This window comes from Cricetulus griseus, chromosome 6, assembly GCF_003668045.3.
Source record: "Cricetulus griseus strain 17A/GY chromosome 6, alternate assembly CriGri-PICRH-1.0, whole genome shotgun sequence".
In the NCBI taxonomy this organism is placed as follows: domain Eukaryota; kingdom Metazoa; phylum Chordata; class Mammalia; order Rodentia; family Cricetidae; genus Cricetulus; species Cricetulus griseus.
This window is the reverse complement of record NC_048599.1, coordinates 86,671,966-86,692,307: the sequence shown is the minus strand read 5'-3', so window position 1 is coordinate 86,692,307 and position 20,342 is coordinate 86,671,966. Positions and strand designations below refer to the sequence as shown.

At 41.3% G+C, this 20,342-nt stretch overlaps 1 pseudogene; it reads right to left on the bottom strand.

Annotated features, from left to right (window-relative positions):
* Window positions 1–4,164: 4,164 nt before the first annotated feature.
* On the bottom strand, window positions 4,165–10,203 carry LOC100763977 (annotated as a pseudogene).
* Between the last annotated feature and the right edge of the window lie 10,139 nt (window positions 10,204–20,342).

Sequence of the window (20,342 nt, the reverse complement as noted above, 5' to 3'; positions counted from 1 at the left end):
CACACACACACACACACAAACACACACACACATATTCAACTAAAACTGCCCTACCTGCCTAGGAGTTACAACACTCCCAGTAACATGGACTCTTTCACATCAATCATTAACAAGAAAATGCCTCACAGACATTGTCGCAGGCCTCTCTGATGGAAGGAATACCTCGGTTGAGATTTCATTTACTTGTTGATGCTAGTTTATGTCAAGTTGACAGAAACCCAACACAATGTTCAATAGTGTTCTTTTTCGCTTTTGGTGTCATACTATGCTTCATAAGTGAGTTTTTAAGTATTGTAAATTTTGTAGGAAAGCTTGAGAAATATTTGTACTACTTAAGCATTTATACTACTTGAGAAAATTTTCTGTATCTGGATCTGAGATTTTTTCTTTCACATATCGCATTTTATTAATGATTCTCTTTCAAAAGAAGAAACCAAACTCAGGCATATACTTCAACAGAGATGAATCTTAAAGCCATTGTACTAAGTGCTGCTACAAGAGTGATTTTGTATATAAAGCCTTTACCCAGAAGGGCTTGTGTATGAAGCTTGAGGCTAGAACACTTGCCTGGCATGTGCAAGACCATGAATTCAATTCCTGGTACTCTATAAAAATACATGTTTGTGAAAGGGCAGATACTGCCCTGTTTAACCTGTGGACATCAGTTGGACTAGTAAAATTTGTGAGACAAAAAATAGTGCTTACCAGTACTTAGAAAAATGTGTTACCAGACTTAGAAAGAATAATAAACAGATTTCATGACTAAGGAATATAGTTTGGAAATACAAAAATTTTTCCCTAAATATTGGTGAGGAAACTGGCTTACAATAATGTGAATATGTGTAATGCCACTGCCTTAGTTAGGATTTTATTGCTGTGAAGAGACACCATGCACATGGTAACTCTGATACACGAAAAGCTTTAATTGGGGTTGGCTTACAGTAAGTACAGAGGCTTATTTGTTCATTATTGTCATGGCTAGAAGCATGGCAGCATATGGTGCTGAAGAGGTAGCTGAGAGTTCTACATATGTATCCACAGACAGCAGGAAGAGAATTACACAATGGGCCTGGCTTGAGCATCTGAAAGCCCACATCTAGTAACACACTTCCTCCAACAAGGCCACATATACTCCAAAAGGCCACAGAGCCTAATAGTGCCACTTCTTCTTGGGGGAGTATGGTAGCCATTTTTATTCAAACTTCCACAGCCACTAAACTAAATTTTACCTTTAAATTTGTTAAATACAGAGAGGTCCATGACTAAGAATTATAGTAAACAAAGGCAACAAATGTTGAATATTACAATAGAGATACAAGATTTGCTTTTCTTTGCTGGTCCTCAAATTCAGGTGTATGTTAAACTTGTTAAGTGCAAAGACTGATAACATCAACAGGAAAATTATTACATGTGAGATTTCAACTAGTTTGATATCTCCTCAGAAGATGCTGGAACATCCTATAGAGTGATTTTTATCATAACTCTACATGTATTTTTGCATTAGTCCCTGGCTGTTTGTGACTTTCTCAATGCCTTCTTATTGAGAAAACGCCACCTAACACCTAACACCTAACACTAAGAATCATTTTTTTTTCCACAAGGAGGAGATATAGCAAAAGAAAGAAAGAAAAAAGAAAGGAAGGAAAGAAGGCCACACTACAGCATGCACAACAAGATTCTCCTTTTTTGTTTCTATTTGGTTTGGTTTTTGGCTTTTCTTTTAAATTTGGTGTTGTTTTAAGGGAGAGGTTACAAGGGCAGGGGCAGATTCAAGGGGACAAGGGGATAAAAGGGATCAGAATGTATGATGTGAAATTTACAAAGAATAAATAAAAGTAAAAAATGAAAACATTTTTATATAATATATTCTGATCACAGTTTTTGCTCTCCCACCTACCAGAGCCTTGTCACCTCACCACCCATCCAACTCCATGCCTTCTTTTTCTCTCTCTTTAGAAAACAAACTAGCAAATAAAAAGAAAACCAACAAGAATTAAAAAGCATAACACACAAAAAATGCACAAAATTGGAAACCATATTATACTAGCAAAAGACCAGTAGGATAAAGTGAATTCCCAAAGGAATATAAGACCAAAAAATAAATCTATAAACCACCACTGAATTTTTGGTGTTGGGCATCTAGTACTGGGCATGGAGCCTACCCTTATGAGTGGTTTGTATACCCAGTGAAACTCCATTGGAGAAAACTGATTTTTTCCATTGAGAGAATTAGTTAAATGGAGATAGCTTTATGGTTAGAGATGGGAGCTCATGTCTACTTCTCCTTCTCAATGCTGGGATCCCATCTGTCTTGAAACTGTACAGACATAGTGAATGCTGTGACTGTCTGTGAATTTATATGTGCAGCAGTCCTATTGTGTCTTAAGTCATCATTTCCTTGGTGTGATGTCCTCTGGCTCTTACATTCCTTTTGCCTCCTCTTCTGCATAGCTGAGTCCTAGGGGACAGCTTTGATGAGGACCTCTCCTCTAGGACTGAGTATTCCCGAAATTTCTTGTCCTCTGCACGTTGTCTAGTGGTGGGTCTCTGTACAGATTCCCATCTAATGCTACAAGAAGATTTGCTGATGATGGCTGGGAGTGGCACTGATCTATGAGTATAGCAGAATGACAATAAGAGTCATTTCATTGCTGGGTTCCTTCAGCAAGTCTATCTAGAGCAGGACAATATTTGTGTGCTATGTCTCTTCCATTAGGAGTGGCAGCCCCAGCACCCTCTGCTGACATCCCTGAATCATGTCCACAGTGAGAGCAAATTTCGCATCTTGTGTGCAAATAATTTGTTTCCTACTATTTAAGGAGTATGTAAACCTGCTTCTTTTTACCCAAGAAAGATGAATCAGGCAGAGAGTGGAGCCCCTGGCATATGTTCACAACACTAATTAGTGTGGGAGATAAGATGAAAGGTAAGGCCTATTGATCCAGACTGTATCTACCACATCTTTCACTCAAGACAATTTCTTCAATTCTTTTATAAAAAAAAAGAGTTTTACTTATATTTGTTTTAAAGTGTTTTCATGTGTGTGTGTGGGGGGGTCTGTCTGTGAGTCTGTGTGTGCCTATGTGTCACTTTTGGGTGACTAACTCAATTATTTCCTACCTTACTTTGTGACATTGGTCTCTCTCACTGACCTGGAGTTCACTGTTAGGGTGTTGGCTGGCAAGCCTTGGAGTCCACCAGTCTTCTTCCTGAAGCACAGAAGTTACAGGTGCTTTCTGCCATGCTTGGCTTTTTTGGAAAGTGGGGATCCAAACTTGGGTTCTCAGGGCAAGCACTGTGCATAGAGAACCATCTCTGCAGCTAAATTCTTCTATTTTAAACAGATAATTACATACTTGAAGACATAACATAGAAAAACTTCTGAAAGAAATGTTTTTGGAAGTGTGTGTGTGTGTGTGTGTGTGTGTGTGTGTGTGTGTGTGTGTGTGTGTGTGTGTGTGAAAATGAAGTGGAGATGCTCCCTCTGTAGTTGTGATAAGTGAAAATTATTCTACTCCTCTATTAGAGCATTTGGAATTCTCTCTTACTTAGGAAGATAGAAAGCATTTTTGGTGAACATTTTTTGAAGACTTGTCCCACCTTCTGTATTACTTTCACATACAGTTGTCTTTCTCTCTTTTAAAATACAACCTCATTTAAAACACAACTTCCAGTGCAAATAAAAAGAAAACAGAGAATTAAAACAGCATAACACACAAACACAACCCCCTCCACACAAAATTGGAAAACATAAAGTACTAGCAAAAGACCAGTAAGATAAAATGAATTCTCAAAGGCATATGAGACAAAAAAATAAACCACCACTGAGTTTTTGGTGTTGGGCATCTAGTCCTGGGCATGGAGCCTACCCTTAAGAGTAGTTTGTACACCCAGTGAAACTCCATTGGAGAAAACTGATTTTTCCATTGAAAGAAGTAGTTAAAGGGAAGAAGCTTTTTGGTTAGAGACAGGAGCTCATGTCCAATTCTCCTTCTCAGTGCTGGGGTCCCATCTGGCTTGAACCTGTACAGACCTTGTGCATGCTGTGACAATCTGTGAGGTTATATGTGCAGCAGTCCTGTTATGTCATAAGACATTATTTCCTTGGTGTAGTGTCCTCTGGCTCCTATATTCCTTTTGCCTCCTCTTCTGCATAGCTGAGTCCTATTGGACAGCTTTGATGAGGACCTCTCCTTTAGGACTGAGTGTTCCGAAGTTTCTTGTCCTCTGCATGTTGTCCAGTAGTGGGTCTCTGCATAGGTTCCCATATAATGCCAGAAGAAGATTTGATGATGATGGCTGTGAGTGGCACTGATCTATGAGTATAGCAGAATGACATTAAGAGTCATTTTATTGCTGGGTTCCTTTAGCAGAACAATGGTATTTGGTTTTCCCATAGGCCCATGGCCTATCCAGTCTCAGGTTCTTAGACACAGTAGCATCTTAATCCTAGAATAGGGATTGGTGAGGAACTTCTTATCTGTTAGGGACCTGGCTACTGACCCATGGAGCAACCTTACTAATACCATAACCCACTGTAACGATGTTCTTATGTTTAATTTGATACTGTTTATGACATATTTAGAAGTGAGCCACAGGTAGGACACAAGTCTCCACCCCGTGTAGTTCTGTCTAGAGCAGGACAGTAGTTGTGTGCTATGACTCTTCCATTAGGAGTGGCAGCCCCAGCATCCATTACCCTCTGCTGTCATCTCTGAATCTTGTCCACGGTTAGAGAAAATTTCACAGTTTTTAACTGATACATTTCTACTGTGCAAATAATTTGTTTCCTGCTATTTAAAGAGTATGTAAACATGTTCCTTTTTACTGAAGAATTGGAATGATGAAGCAGGCAGAGAGTGGAGCCTCTGGCATGTGTTCACAGTACTAATTAGTGCAGGAGATAAGATGACAGATAAGACCTATTGACCCAGGCTTATCTACCATATTTTCTTTCACTCAAGACAATTTCTTCAATTCTTTAAAAGGAGTTTTACTTATATTTGTTTTAAAGTGTTTTCGTGTGTGTGTGTACTTTGTGTGTGTGTGTGTGTGTGTGTGTGTGTGTGTGTGTGTGTGTGTGTGTGTGCGCGCCTGTGTGTGTCTCTGTTGGGTGACTAACTCAATTATTTCCTACCTTACTTTGTGACATTGGTCTCTCTCACTGACCTGGAATCACTGTTAGGTAGAGTGTTGGCTGATAAACCTTGGAGTCCACCAGTCTCATTCCTGAAGCATTGAAATTACAGGTGCTTTCTTCCATGCTTGGCTTTTTTGGAAAGTGGGGATCCAAACTCGGGTTCTCAGGGCAAGCACTGTGCATAGAGAACCATCTCTGCAGCTAAATTCTTCTATTTTAAACAGATAGATTTATACATAGAAGAAGTTCTGAAAGAAATGTGTGTGTGTGTGTGTGTGTGTGTGTGTGTGTGTGTGTGTGTTTGTATGTGTGAAAATGAAGTAGAGATGCCCCCTCTGTGTGGTTGTGTTAAGTGAAAATTATTCTACTCCTCTATTAGAGCATTTGGAATTCTCTCTTACTTAGGAAGATAGAAAGCATTTTTGGTGAACATTTTTTGAAGACTTGTCCCACCTTCTGTATTACTTTCACATACAGTTGTCTTTCTCTCTTTTAAAATACAACCTCATTTAAAACACAACTTCCAGTACAGAGCATGAAAGGTACCAAGTGCGTTGGTGTTGATCTACTTCCCACATACAATAGAACTATGTCAGTTCTTGTTTCTTTTCTTGTTGCATGAAAAATAAATGACCCAGAGGCAGATATTTGGACTCAAATTTCAAGCTGAAAAACAGAAATACAAAGTATTGGGCCACTAGCTCTTACCAATACCTCAGGCTGAATGGGCTGATCCTGCTGCCTCTCCTCTGTGTGGCTGGAGAATCCTGAGACTGAATGTCTTTCTATCCCCAATGTGACAGGAGAAAAACGCTCAATACTGACTACTGAAGACCCTGCTCCTATCTTCTATACCTCTCTAGTTCTGGGATTAAAGGCATGTGATCCAATGTGCTGAGATCATCTTTGTGTGAGCTTTTTTCTCTTTAGGACTGGATCATTCTTGTGTAGATCTGGGTGGCCTTGGACTCACAGAGATCCATCTATCTCTTAATCCTGAGTCCTAGGATTAAAATTGTATACCACTACTTCCTAGATTCTGGATGTTGGGATTAAAGATGGGTGCCTGGCCTCTATACCTTGTGGCTTTCTGAATCCTTAGGAAAGCTTTAATAAATCATAAGTAATATATCACCACATTGTCTCTTCATAATTATTTCCTAACAATAATATTAAAGTTTATGCTTTATGAAATCATTGGTATAATGATGATTATTGTTCAAGTTGGATTAATATATTTTTTTATTATTATAAAAAATTGAGTATTGTAGGGGTTCTAAAAATACTGTGGGCTGAGACTGTTCCTACTGGGTCTTAATGTCAATACAGTCCTTTTATATATACTCCTAATGTGAATTCTTACTTTTATCAGTAGAAGTACTGATTAAGAAAATTCAATAGGTTTAGCAATCATACTGTTGAGACTCTATGGATATGTCATCCCTGCTATGTCTAGTAGTCATCTCACAGTAGGCATCCTAGTCCTTTGGTCCTTGAAATGTTCCATGAGATTTATGTATAGGGATTGCATTTCAGATGTACTATTTGGGCAGGTCACCCCTTGGTCATTTATTTACTGTGTTTTGGCTAGGTATGGATCCCTGTAATAGCCTTCATCTGCTGCAAAAAAAAATTACCTTCATGAGATGAGTTATATTTGTCATATATATTATCTACATGCATTGACACACTGTACTCGATTCAGACATACAATTATTATTCAAATAACATTTGAAAATGGAGGAACAGCAGATCTGGGGTAGAGGAGAGGTGGTGGGAACTGGGAGGAGTGGAGGCTGCAGTGGGGATATATTGTATGAGAGAACAAAAAAAAAAGAAAAAGAAAATTTGGTATAGGTGAGATATAATTCACTATCATCATTTCAACCCTTTAAAAAGGAGAACAAATGTCAATGAAACAGCACTAGATATTTGAAAAACACAACTAACCAGGTGTATGTATCACCAGCTTTCCTCATTTGACCCCAGAGCTTCTTCATAACCCTTTTGACCTCCTCATTTCTGAGGGTATAGATTAAAAGGTTCAACATAGGCATCACCAGAGTGCAAAACACAGTCACGGCTTTGTCAGTGGGGAAGGAGATCATGGGCCTTAGGTACAGGTATGAGCAAGGTACAAAGAATAAGACAACAACAGTGACATGGGAGGCACAGGTAGACAGGGCTTTGTGATGTCCTTCTGAACTGTATTTCCTCAGGGAATGAAGGATGACTAGGAAGCAACCAGCATAGAGAAAGTGAGTAAACACAGTGACCCACTGTTGGCAACAATCAGTAGCCCTAGAGTATGAGTGTCAGTGCAGGCCAACTCCAGGAGTGGTATTAAATCACACAAAAAATGGTTGATGATATTGGGACCACAGAATGGTAACTGAACCATAAATAAAGTCTGTATTCCTCCATGGATGAATCCCAGGACTACAGCAGCCCCCACCAAGAATACACACACAGCTCGGCTCATGATGGTCAAGTAGTGCAAGGGCTTGCAGATGGCTACATAGCGGTCATAGGCCATGAAAATCAGCAAGATGATTTCAGCTGCAGCAAAACAAAAAAAATGTTCAGTAAAAAGTTGAGCCATGCAACCATTGAAAGATACAGTGTTCTTCTCAGAAATTAAGTCAAGGATCATTTTAGTTGCTATGGAAGAAGAGTATAAACCATCTATGATGGACAAGTTGGACAGATTAAAAATAGATGGGTGTATCCAGTGCAGGATTGATGAAGATGGTGACTGAGATGATAGATTACTAATCACACAATAAATAAGACTTTCTGCAGATCTGGATCTTGAGTCAAGCTCAGGAGGATGAATTCTGTGACATTGTTTATCCTTTCCCACAATTTGGTTCAAGCTGTATGCATATTTCTACCTGAAAAATAAAGATAGAATGTGTGTGATATTTAAAATTCTAAACTAAAATATTTTGTGTTCTCATTGTTGTAATTGATGAAATAAAACAATAATTTTCTGCACTTAAGATCACATGGCAGCCAGTTTTGAAGATGAGAAGTAGTTTAGCTTAGTACTAATACTTTATTATAACATCACACTAAAGCAAAGTCTTATAAGGTCGTTGGCTGAAGGTTAACTGTCACTGCCCCCACTCTTTTTAAATCCCGGGAATAATCTCAAACTTGGCTTTATTTTACTGGTTTTTTTTCTTTTGTGGAAAATATCAAGAATCTTAATATAAATGAAATTACATTTGTGCATGAATGTCGATGTAAAAGTCTATGAACACTGTTTGCATTAAATTTATTGGGACACTAAAGAACTAAAGCCAGAATCCTTGCTGGATGCAAGGCTCCTGTGTTCTGTATGTATGTCTCCTCTGTATCATATGATACACATGAACCAGGGAACAGGGACATAGCTACAGGAAGAGCACTCTCATGGACTGATGTCTTCGAGGCTGTGATCAGAACCAGCCTGAATATCGCCTGGTCTGACCCTGAGTGGGGGAGTGTGGACAAGGGAAATCTAGCTATCAAACAACATTATAGAAGAGACAGAGTTAGTTCCAGGACAGCCTCTAATGCCACAGAGAAACCCTGCCTTGAAATCCCCCCAAAAAAGAGAGGGCTTTCACTGGGGCTCCTCTTGGCTATTCTGTTGCTGTTCTGAGTCATGAACATCCTGCTGTTTTGGATCTGTAGGTTGGTCATCTTTACATGCTCCAACAGATCATAGATGTAGGTGGATGTTAGGGTGGGCCAACTCACAGCCCTAGTTCTGGGCCTGGGTGGTAGCTGTTGGTCAGCTCCTAGCTTTCCCTCATCCTCACTACCCAGATGAGTTCTCCAGCACTACCTCAGCTAGTTCACCCATGCAGCCTAAAGGAAGGAGCTGGAGAAGTTTTCTTGCTCTTGGCTGCTCAGATCTGGATCCTCCTCATTTATTATCACCAGAATCAACTCTATTATTTCGCCCAGGAGAACTGCAGGCCTTCTCTCCTGATTGCTGTAGGGGTTTGGGGTCAACAATCCTGCTCACACCTTCAGGACTTGCTTACTGCACCCCCATCAACAGGGAAAACTCTATCTAATGTACTGCCCTGTCTAGTGCAGAGTCAGCTCTCCTGTATGCTGGCTGAAGCTAGTATAGGACTGGGCTTGTTCTCACACTCTCATGACCTGGAGAGAGATAGCTCTCTTGACTGCCACAGGTAGCAAGAGGCAGAGGGCAGGGGCATCTTTCCTTCACATACACCACTGCATGACAGATGGGATTTGGGGGTCAGCTCTGTTCTTCACGCCCTAAGGTCTTCCTCTACTGGCTCCCGACAACAGGGTCAGCTATAGTGTGCCACCCAGATGGGAAGAAGAGGCTGCTTTCTCATGCACTGAAGCTGGTGAAGGTCAAAGCTAGCTTTTTCTTGTGACCCCAGAACCACCTCTCATCTGCCACAGGTGGTAATGGATGAGAGCAGGAAGGCGTCTTTCCATCTTCCACGACACCACATGGCAGAGGAAGGGGGACGATGGGGTCACGTCTCCTCCCTCATGCTCTTGGCTCGCCTGCATCCCTGCCCACAGGGTCAGCTCTATTGTTTCTCAGTTGAGGTACTCACCTATGGCGAGGGGTGAATCCATCTTTCTCAAATGTGAGGGTGATCTCTCTCCTGAGAGAGCAGAGCCAGTTCTCCTGCCGCAATATGCATCAAGGGGCAGGGCCAGCCATCCCAGGGCCAGTGAAAGTTGGCACTGGCTCAGCACAGCATGGTTCCAATGCCCCCAGGGCTAACACAGGCCATGAACATCCGCAAAGACCCAAGCTGTGGCAGGACCCACCAGAGAAGCCTATGCCCAAACATCTGCATGGCTCCAGGTGGCAGCACTGGCCACCCAGATCAGCATGGCCCAGGGCACAGCATGGTCCTAAGACACAGGAAAGGTCCCAGGTGGCTCACCAGACCCTGGTCATCCACATGGTCCTCGGTAATAACAGGAGCCCAGGACAACAACTCAGACCCTGTCTGCTGTAAAACCATGAACCCTGAAATGGCCCTCTGTAGCACTCCTTGCCCTGATGACACCATGGCCCCGGATGATAATGCAGGCCACAAAAATCAGGATGTACCTGGTAACAGCATGGCCCTTGGATGCCTCTGTGGCCACAGCTTGCATCCCAGACCCAGGGCACATATGTGGCCTTTCATGGCAACACAGGCATACATATAGCCCAGACCAGGATGTCATCATGGTCCCAGGTAGCAGAATAGGCCATCCACACCAGCATGGCCCCAGTGAGGATAGGAGGCACAGACATCAACACAAACCCCATGACTATTCTAGGGCACCATATCAAGATCTGGCCCTTGGTCATAGCTCAGGCCTAGACATCTCCCCTGACTTGGGTGGCCAGCTGGCCATTCACATCAGCCCATTCCTCAGCACCCTCACATCCAGGTCTTCCTCTCTCCCCAGCCCACAAACCATTCTACCTCTCTCTCTCTCTCTCTCTCTCTCTCTCTCTCTCTCTCTCTCTCTCTCTCTCTCTCTCTCTCACCTATGCTCTCTCACTACCATTGTACCCAACTACCAACACCAGGGCTCTTGGTTGGATCACATACCTGTTGAGGACTGCTGGCCCCAGCCACTATGGATGGTGGAGCTGTTCTGTTGGTAGTGGAAGTGCCCTGTCTGGGTTGACCAGATGTTTACTGAAGTCTCCCCAGAAAAAGTCATACAACACTATATAAATCTTTTCTTTTGTGAAATATAATTTGCCAAACCATATTTTGTGACTTTTGGTTTCTTTCTTCATTTTTGTTTTAGTTTTGAGACAGGATGTGACTGTATAACTTCCTCTGGCCTCAGGCTCAATATCTCCTTGCCTCCACTCATGGATGCTGGGATTATAGGCATGCACCTATTCAACCAATGACATATCAGTGTTTAACCTACTTTTCACTCAATATTAAATTTTCCAGCTCAATCTCTAATGATGGGTACAGATTTGATTTAATTTTATTCATTGCAAAGTAATCTATTGGATCTGCGATGCATTGCTTTTTACATACTTTACTACAAAACAATTATATGGTGGATATATTTGTACATGCTTCTATGTACACATTCATGATGTGCTTTTATAAATCAATATCTGCAATTACATCAAATGATTTCACTTGGGAAGTCTAAAGACATTTTTGCCTGTATTTTTGGACAATTTCATATACCAGTTTACACTCCCACCAATAATCAGCTCTCATCCTTGCCAGAATTTGTTGTCACTTACATGGTACTTTTATTATATTTTATTAGTTCTTCAAGAACTAATAACATACATACAACATGTATTGCTCATAGTCTCTCCACTGCTCCTCCAAGCTCTGCCCCCTATTTACTTACCAAACCAGCTTTGTGTCCTTTTTTCTATCAATCCAGTTCTGCTGCTGCTGCCTAACTCTATTTGGATGTGTGGCCTTTCACTGGAGCATGACTGACTTACCAAGGGCTACATACTTAAAGAAACCTTATGCTCCTTCTTCCAGCAGCTGAAAATTGCCAACACTACCTAAGCTAGTGATGACATTTCATACATAACTCCTCTCTTCTTGATGGGATTTGGTCTACCTTGGTTGCACAGGTCTTTTGCATGCTTTCAAAACTGCTGTGAGTTCATATGTGCCACTGCCATTTTGTTTCCAGAGATGCTGTTTTCTTTTACCATTTTTTATTTAATATTTTTGTAAACTATTTTTTTCAATAATGTGAATGGTGAATATAATTTATTATCTTGACAAGACTATGGGACACATTTTTAACATAACAAAATAAAATATAATAAGATGAAACAAAACCATAGCATCAAAGTTGGACAGGAAAAGCAAAAAGAAGGAAAAGATCCCCAAGTGAAGGCAAAATAATAAGCAACCCACTCATTCATGCATTCAGGAGTCCCATAAAATATTACACTAAAATATAAGCAGAGGACCTGATGTAGACCCATGTAGGCCCTATGCATGCTGCTTCATCTCTGTGAGTTCCTATGAGCTTTGCTAAGCTGATTTAGAGGGCCTTGTTCTCCTGGTGTCCTCCATCCCCTCTGGCTCTTGCACTCTGTCTCCTCTTCTGTGGGGTCCCTGAACACTAAGGTGAAGGATTTGATGGAGATATCTCATTTAGAATTGTGTGCTCCCAAATCTCTCTGTGAATAATGCCTGGCTGTGGGTGGGTCTTGCTGCAGAAGGAAGCTTCTCTGATGATGGCTTAGCATGACACTGATTTGGGAGTATAGCAGATATCATTAGAAGTCATTTTATTGTTGCTTTTTTAAGATTAGTACTATTTGGTTTTACCCTAGGTCTCCGGGATCACTAGTCTCTGGTTCTTGGTCACTCAAACAGTGTCAAATATGGGGTACATCTGGTGGAGTGGGTTTTAAGCCAAATCAAACACTGTTCAGTTACTCCCACAAGCTTTATGCCCTAGCATATTTTGAAGGCTGGACAGACTGTAGATCAAAGGTTTTGTGATTGGCTTGGTGTTTACATTTCACTTTTGGAAGCTTGAAAAGTACCTTCCCATACCAAAGACATTAGAAAATGGGGTGACATTTCTCTATAGGTAACAGCTCCATCTATTCATGTTCGATGAGTTGTGTGGGTGTTGTTTTCTGCAATGGGGCCTTGCTCTCAGTTGTGAAGAGCAGCTTATTAGCTTGGCAACAGCCTGGTTGTTTGGATATTTCCATGGGACCTTTTTGGTCAACAACTGGGTTGGATATAACCCAATTCTGGTACTGGAAGCTTCATTTGATGACAAGATATTGCCAGTTGGGACTCTGTCTCCCACATTATTTGGAGACTTCATTAGGTTCACTTTCATATATTTTAGGAAGTTATGATTTTCATCCATTCTTTGACCCTTACTCTTTCCATCCCCTTTTCTACAATGATCCCAGTGCCTTGGGAGAAGGGGATGTGGTATGCAAATTTCATGTAGCAATGTGTATTCCACAGTATGTTATTCTTGCATTCATCTGTGGGTATAACAATAAGTCATCAGAAGTCAGTAATTAGTACAACCATTAAACAGAGTAATAGTAGTAGGTTCTCTTCTGGGGTTTATGATCTGCCTATGCCTATCCATAGATCTTATACCCAATAATGAACCCAATTATGGTTTTAACTTTGTGACACATGCCTTATGTCCAATCAGAAAGCTATTTGTTATTCTCATAATGTTCATAACATTACTGCATCAATGAGTATGTCTTGCTAGGTCAGTCATTATTGTAGCTCACATAGTACACAGTTAAGCATTCTGTCATATCCCATTTCTCTACATGTCCTTTGATTTGGTAGTAATATGCTGTCTTTATCACTATGGCTCTGTAATTTAGTCTGAGGTAAGGTAACAGAATGCTCCTAACTGTGTTGTATCTGCTTATAATTTTTGGATTTTCTGTGATCTTTTAATGCTCCATATGAATTTTAAGATGTTTTTTTGTTTTGTGATGAATGTATTTGAAATTTTGATATGGATTGCATTGAATAAGTAGATTGATTTCTGAAGTATGGTCATTTTGTTGTTTTGAAGATTTTTAAGTTTTTTGATGTAATTATTTTCACTTTTGACAGAAAAATACAACATAATCAAAATTTATTCAAGTCCTGAAAATTTGAGGCAAATCAAAATGGTACTGTAATTTTTATAATACATAAATAATAGTTTTGGGGTTTTACGGGGGGTTTTCCATTTTTACTTGAATTAGAAACAAGAGGGTGGGAGAGGGAACTGGGATTGACAGATTTTTTTAATTTTAAAAAATTTTTTAAATGTTTAAAATTTTTATTTAAATAACATTTTCATTTATTTTGCATTCTGAATATGGTTAGGCCCCCTCCTCTCCTCCACCCTACCCCTACCTCCACATATACCCCACCCAATTCCCAGCTACCCCCTCCCTCCCACTACATCTCTGTCACCATTCAGAAAGGAACATTCTTCCCATGGGTTTGAACAAAGTATGGCACATCAAGTTGAGGCAGGACCAAGCTCTTCCTCTTGCATCATGGCTGGGCAAGGTAATCCAGCATGGGGATCAGGTTCCCAAAATCCAGCTAAACACCAGGGGCAGGACCTGATCTCACTTCTAGGAGCTTCACAAAAAGACCAAGCTACACACACATGCAAAGGGACAAGGATGGTCCCATGGAGAATGCCTAACAGTTGGTCCAGTATCCATGAGCTCCCACTAGTTCAGGACAGCTGTCTCTGTGGGGACCCATCATGACATCCCTGGATAGTCCAATCCCTCCTCCCTTTCTCCAGCAAGACTCAAGAGCTCAGCCCAGTGTATGGTTGTGAATCTCTGCATCTACTTCCATCAGTTACTAGATAGAAAATCTCTGATGACAATTAGGGTAGTCACCAATCTGATTACAGTCGATGGCCAGCTCAGGTACCCTCTCCACTCTTGCTAGGAGTCTTGGCTGGAATTTACCTTGTGGGTTCCTGGGGGGTTTTCCTGGTGTCCCCTATATGCACATCTATTTCACTACTTACCCCTTCTCTCCCACCCCCAACCTGCCTCCTGCATCTAGTCTACAGTATAGTCATTTTAAAAATATTCTGCCAATATAGGTTAATAGAATGTCTTTCCATTTTTATTTTCTTATTTTATTTCTTTCTTCAATGCCTTGATGTTTTTCTTGTGAATATTTTCACCTCCTTAGTTAAGCTTAATCCTAAGTAGTACTAAAAATTCATGAGTATGATATATTATATTTTTCCTGACTTCTTTGTTGGTGTGTTTAAAAGTTGGTTTTAGATGTTTATACTTTACTTAAAATGCTTATTAAATAACAAGACTCTGTGGGATCTTTTAAACATAGTATCTTGTTATCTGAATTTAGGATAGATTAATTGTTATTCCATGTATAAATTAATACATAAAATATTATGGAAATTATTATATGTTATTCTAATAGTTAGTCCATGTATATATCTCTCTAGTCTTATTGGTTTAATTAAGATTTTATGCACTATTCTACCTGTTTTTCTATTAATATGATAAGCACAATGAAAAAAAAGGAATTTGGAAGGAAAAGAGTTCCTTTCTCCATCACAATCCATCATTGAGGGAAGCCAGGTCAAGAACTCAAGCAGGATCCTGGAGAGAGAAACTGAAGATGAAGACCATGAAGGAATTCTGCTCACTAGGCTTTTCCTCATGGATCACATACCTGGAATTTTTATACAACCCAGCAACATTTGCCCAGTGGTGGCACCATTCACAGTGGCCTTGGCCCTCCTATATTAATCATTTATCAAGAAAATGCCCACATTCCTGCCTGCAGGTCAATTTAATGGAAATATTTTCTTAATTGAGGTTCCCTCTTCCTAGATGACTCTGCCTCTCTCAAGTTGACATAAAAAATAACTAGCATAAGCACTACATTGAATAAAAACAGAAAGAGTACTATAGAAAATTTTATGTGTGTGTGTTTTGTTATTTCATGTGGTCCCCTTTGACAGTTGATTGCCTTATTTTATGAGATTAATTTCCTAGTCAATACTTACTTACATCTTGAGGTGTACTTCCTACTATTTCCTCCAGCAGTTTGAGAGTTTTAGAACTTCCATTGAAGTCCTTAATACATTTGAAGTACATTTGCCTCAGGGTAAGAGATGAAGTTCTACTTTTATTCTTCTATATGCAGATATCCAGTTTTTCTAGAACTCTGTTGAAGATGCTGTCTTTATCTAAGGTGTAGTTAGTAACTGACTTCATACATTTCTTTTCCACATCTTAGATTAGTTCCTACAATGTTTAGTCAGGTCTTCTATTTGAATTCTCTGCGTGTGTACACTGACACACACACACACACAAAAAAAAAAAAAAAAAAAAAAAAAAAAAAAAAAAAAAAAAAACAGTACTCTGAGAAGCTGGAATATGGAGAGGAGTTCTGTAAAGATTCACCTCCAAACACAGCATGATGTTCACACAAGACATGGCTATTCCCTAAGGACATGATCCTGATGGCCAAACCATTACTAAGTTAAAGTCATTGATGGATGTGAAAGGAGGGAGAGGCATTTTTCTTAGAGGTGTCAGGTGAATATTGAGGTTTTCATTCCGAAGCAGATGACCCCAAACATATATTTGAATGGACAGCACTAGTCTTATCTAGTGGATTATTTTTTTTCTAACAGTATAATTTTTTTCTCTTTTTATTATTATTATTATTATTATTATTATTATTATTATTATTATTATTAATTCAAGTTAGGGAACAGGCTTGTTTCACATGTAATTCCCCTCTCCCTCTCCCTCCCCTCACCCTCATTCCTTCTCCCCCACCAACCTACCCCCCACCCCATCCACCCACCACTCCCCAGGCAAGGTAGGGGCCCCAACCGGGGCTCCACCAAGTCCACCAAATCTTCCTGTGCTGGGCCTAGGCCCCTCCCCATGTATCCACAGACAGAGGGCATCCCTTTAAGTGGGATGGGCTCTCAAAGTCCCCCCCACACACACCAGGGCAAAACACCAGTCCACCTCCAGAGGTTCCTAGGAGTGCAGGGGCCTCCCCATTGGCATCCATGATCAGGGGGCTGGATCAGTCCCGTACTGGCCTCCCAAAGAGCGTCTGGGGTTGATATGCTTTCCCCTTTTCAGGCCAACTGTTTCTGTGGGTTTCTCCAACCTGGTACAGACCCTTTAGTTCTTCATTCCTCCCTCTCTTCAACTAGGTTCCAGATTTCAGTTCACTGTATTTCTGTGGATGTCTGTCTCTGCTTCCATCAGCCACTGGATGAGGACTCTAGGATAGCATAGAGAGTAGTCATCACTCTCATTCTAGGGGAAGGGCTTCTAGGCCATCCTCTCCTCCACTTCCCGGACTGTCAGATCGTGTCATCCTTGTAGGTCTCTGGAGATTTCCCTAGTTCCAGATCTCTTCTCAGACCTATAGTGGCTCCCTCTGATATGGTATCTCTCATTCTGCTCTCTCTCCTCTATTCTTCCCCCAACTCAATATATCTGCTCCTCCATTTCTTCTCCTCTACTCTTCTTCTTGTGCTTTTATTGTGGCAGCACCCACTCCCCTAACCTCATGCTCTCAATTAGCTCCGGAGTTCATGCCACTTCCCATTCCTGGGGTCCATTTATCCCTTAGAGTCATTCATGATTTCTAGTTTCTTTGGGGAAGAGGATTATAGGCTGGTAAACCTTTGCTCTATGTCTAAAAATCATATATGAGTGAGTACATACCATGTTTGTCTTTTTGTGATTGGATTACCTCACTCAGGATGGTTTCTTCTAGTTCCATCCATTTGCCTGCAAATTTCAAGATTCCACTGCTTTTTTCTGCTGAGTAGTACTCCATTGTATAAATGTACCACATTATCTCTTTCCATTCTTCAGTTGAGGGGCATCTAGGTTGCTTCCAGGTTCTGGCTATTACAAACAATGCTGCTATGAACATGGCTGAACATATGTCCTTGTTGTATGGACATGCAGTATTTGGGTATTTACCCGAGAGAGGAATGGCTGGATCTTGAGGTAGATTGATTCCCATTTTTTCTGAGCAACCGCCATACTGATTTCCAAAGTGGTCTTACGAGTTCACACTCCCACCAGCAATGGAGGAGTGTTCCTTTTTCTCCACATCCTCTCCAGCAAAGGTTGTCATTGGTATTTTTGATTTTAGCCATTCTGACAGGTGTGAGGTGGTATCTCAGAGTTGTTTTGAGTTGCATTTCTCTGATGGCCAAGAATTTTGAGCACTTTCTTAAGTGTCTTTCAGCCATTTCAGATTCCTCTGTTGAAAAATCTCTGTTTAGTTCTGCACCCCACTTTTTAATTTCATTGTATGGTGTTTTGGTGGCTGGCTTCTTGAGCTCCTTGTATATTTTGGAAATCAATCCTCTGTCAGATGTGGGGCTGGTGAAGATCTTTTCCCATTCTGTGGGGTCGTTTTGTCTTACTGACTGTGTCCTTTGCCTTACAGAAGCTTCTCAGTTTCAGGGGGTCCCATTTATTGATTGCAGACCTCAGTGTCTGTGCTTCTGGCATGATGTTCAGGAATCGTTCTCTTGTGCCAATTTGTTCAAGGGTTATTCCCACTTTCTCTTCTAGAAGATTCAGTGTGGCTGGATTTATGGAGAGATCTTTGATCCATTTGCACTTAAGTTTTGTGCATGGTGACAGGTATGGATATGTCCCGCGCTAACCATCTCGCCAGCAAAAATGACACGGGGACACTCCTCAGGATCCTTCTGCAGTAAAGCTTAAATGCTACTTGAGAGGGAGACCATCAGCTTACAGAGCAGAGACTCTGAACTCCCAAAAACCCCTCCTTATATAGGCTGGCAACCGTCGCCTCAGACTGTTACTTTTTGACTGGCTGAAGCTCGTCGGACCATATGACGTCACGGGAGGGGCGGAGTCTAAGGGCTGGAAAGTTACAAAGTTACCTAGTGCTCATGCTCACAGTTTGTAACCGCTCCTTACATACGCACCAGCTTGTAACGGCTCCTAACATATCCCCCTTTTTTATTAATTAATGATAAGTCTTCATATTTTTACAAGCAAGTAGGTCACCCATACATTGAGGGATAGAGGCAGAGGTTGTACCTCCCAAATCATACAATAAGACTGTGTACGAGAGTCTCCCCTAGGCTATTAGCTTGACCCAAAGCACTCTTGACCTGTCCTCTGCCGTTTTTCTGGAAAAGGGAAACTGGGGCAGGCAACCCTTATGCAGGACAACATGCCTCCCAGAGAAGCCTGCATATTAGGCAACTCTCTGTGCGATGCTTTGCTCGACATCCCTCATGGGCTGCTCAAGCCAGATATTCTACCCTGTGCAATGAGCCTAGGCTCCGGGTGTGCAAGAGCTGTCTGACCGGCGGCCTATTGCTTAAACATTGTTAACCAAATGTCAGTGGAAGCCCCTTGTTCCAAGGCTACAAGCACTTGGGCAATCTTAGTTTGAGCCCTGAGCCTACAGACCAGCCAGAGAAGCAACACCAATCCGAAGCAAACGGCTGTGCCAGACATTCCCACCCCCACCCATTCTTTGAAGTAGGAAACAGCTGAGGTGACCCATGACGACAGTCCCTCCGTCAGTGACAGATCGATAGCGGCTCTCAATTCACGCAGCGTCTGCTCAAATTCAAAGGTTCAATTCTGCAACATAAACTGAGAAAGGCTTTTAGACAAATTAGCTGCTTTGGTAAAATTCTCATATTGGATGGAGGTAACACATAGGCCAGGGAGCTTCTGCTCACAGCCTCTGCTCAAATTCAAAGGTCCAATTGTTATTGAAACATAGGCCTTGGTAAGCTACTGAGAAACAGAGACTTCCCTTAAGGGAAATAGTCCTATTTTCACAAAGCTCTGTTCATCCTCAGGCAGAAAAGCTAAGCCCAGCTCTTTATTGGTGGCAAAGAATCAGGGAAAAACCTGTGCATTATACATCACCGGCATCGGAAGTGGGAACGTTGACGTGATTCCCCAACGTGGTTCCCCCTGGACAGCTGGAGTCTTGATCATCATCAGTAACATCAGGAGGACCAGCTTGCTCCCCCCTTTCATGTGTCTGGTCTGCTGCATCATTCTGCTCCATGACGGTCCTGGTAAGTCTTTCAGGGACCCAGAAAGGATTTTCTTCATTCTCTGGGAAAACACAAACAGCTCCCCTGGATCTTATTAAAATAGGATCCGGGCCTTTCCATTCATTGGTTAACACATCTTTCCATTTCACCAATTCTTTAGGTCGATATGGGTCTAAGCAATGTTGCTCTGCTGCGGTCTGATCATGCTCATCTAAGTTTAAAAAATTTATGGTGAAGAGCGCCACTGCTATGGCAACTCGTGGCACAGGGGGCAAATCCTTTATTATACCCCCTCTTTGTTTAATTAAATATGATTTGAGCGTGCGATGTGCACGCTCAATGATGCCTTGCCCTTGAGGGTTATATGGCAAGCCCGTAATACATGTGACTTGCATTTGTGCACAAAATTGCTTAAATTTCTGAGAAATATAAGCAGGTCCATTGTCAGTTTTTAAGTATTTAGGCTTTCCCCAGGCACTCCATGCCTCAAGACAGTGTTGAATTACATGGGAGGTCTTTTCTCCAGTGAGTGGTGTGGCATGGAGAACACTGGAGCAGGTGTCTATTGATACATGCACTTACTGGAGTTTCCCAAAGAAAGAAA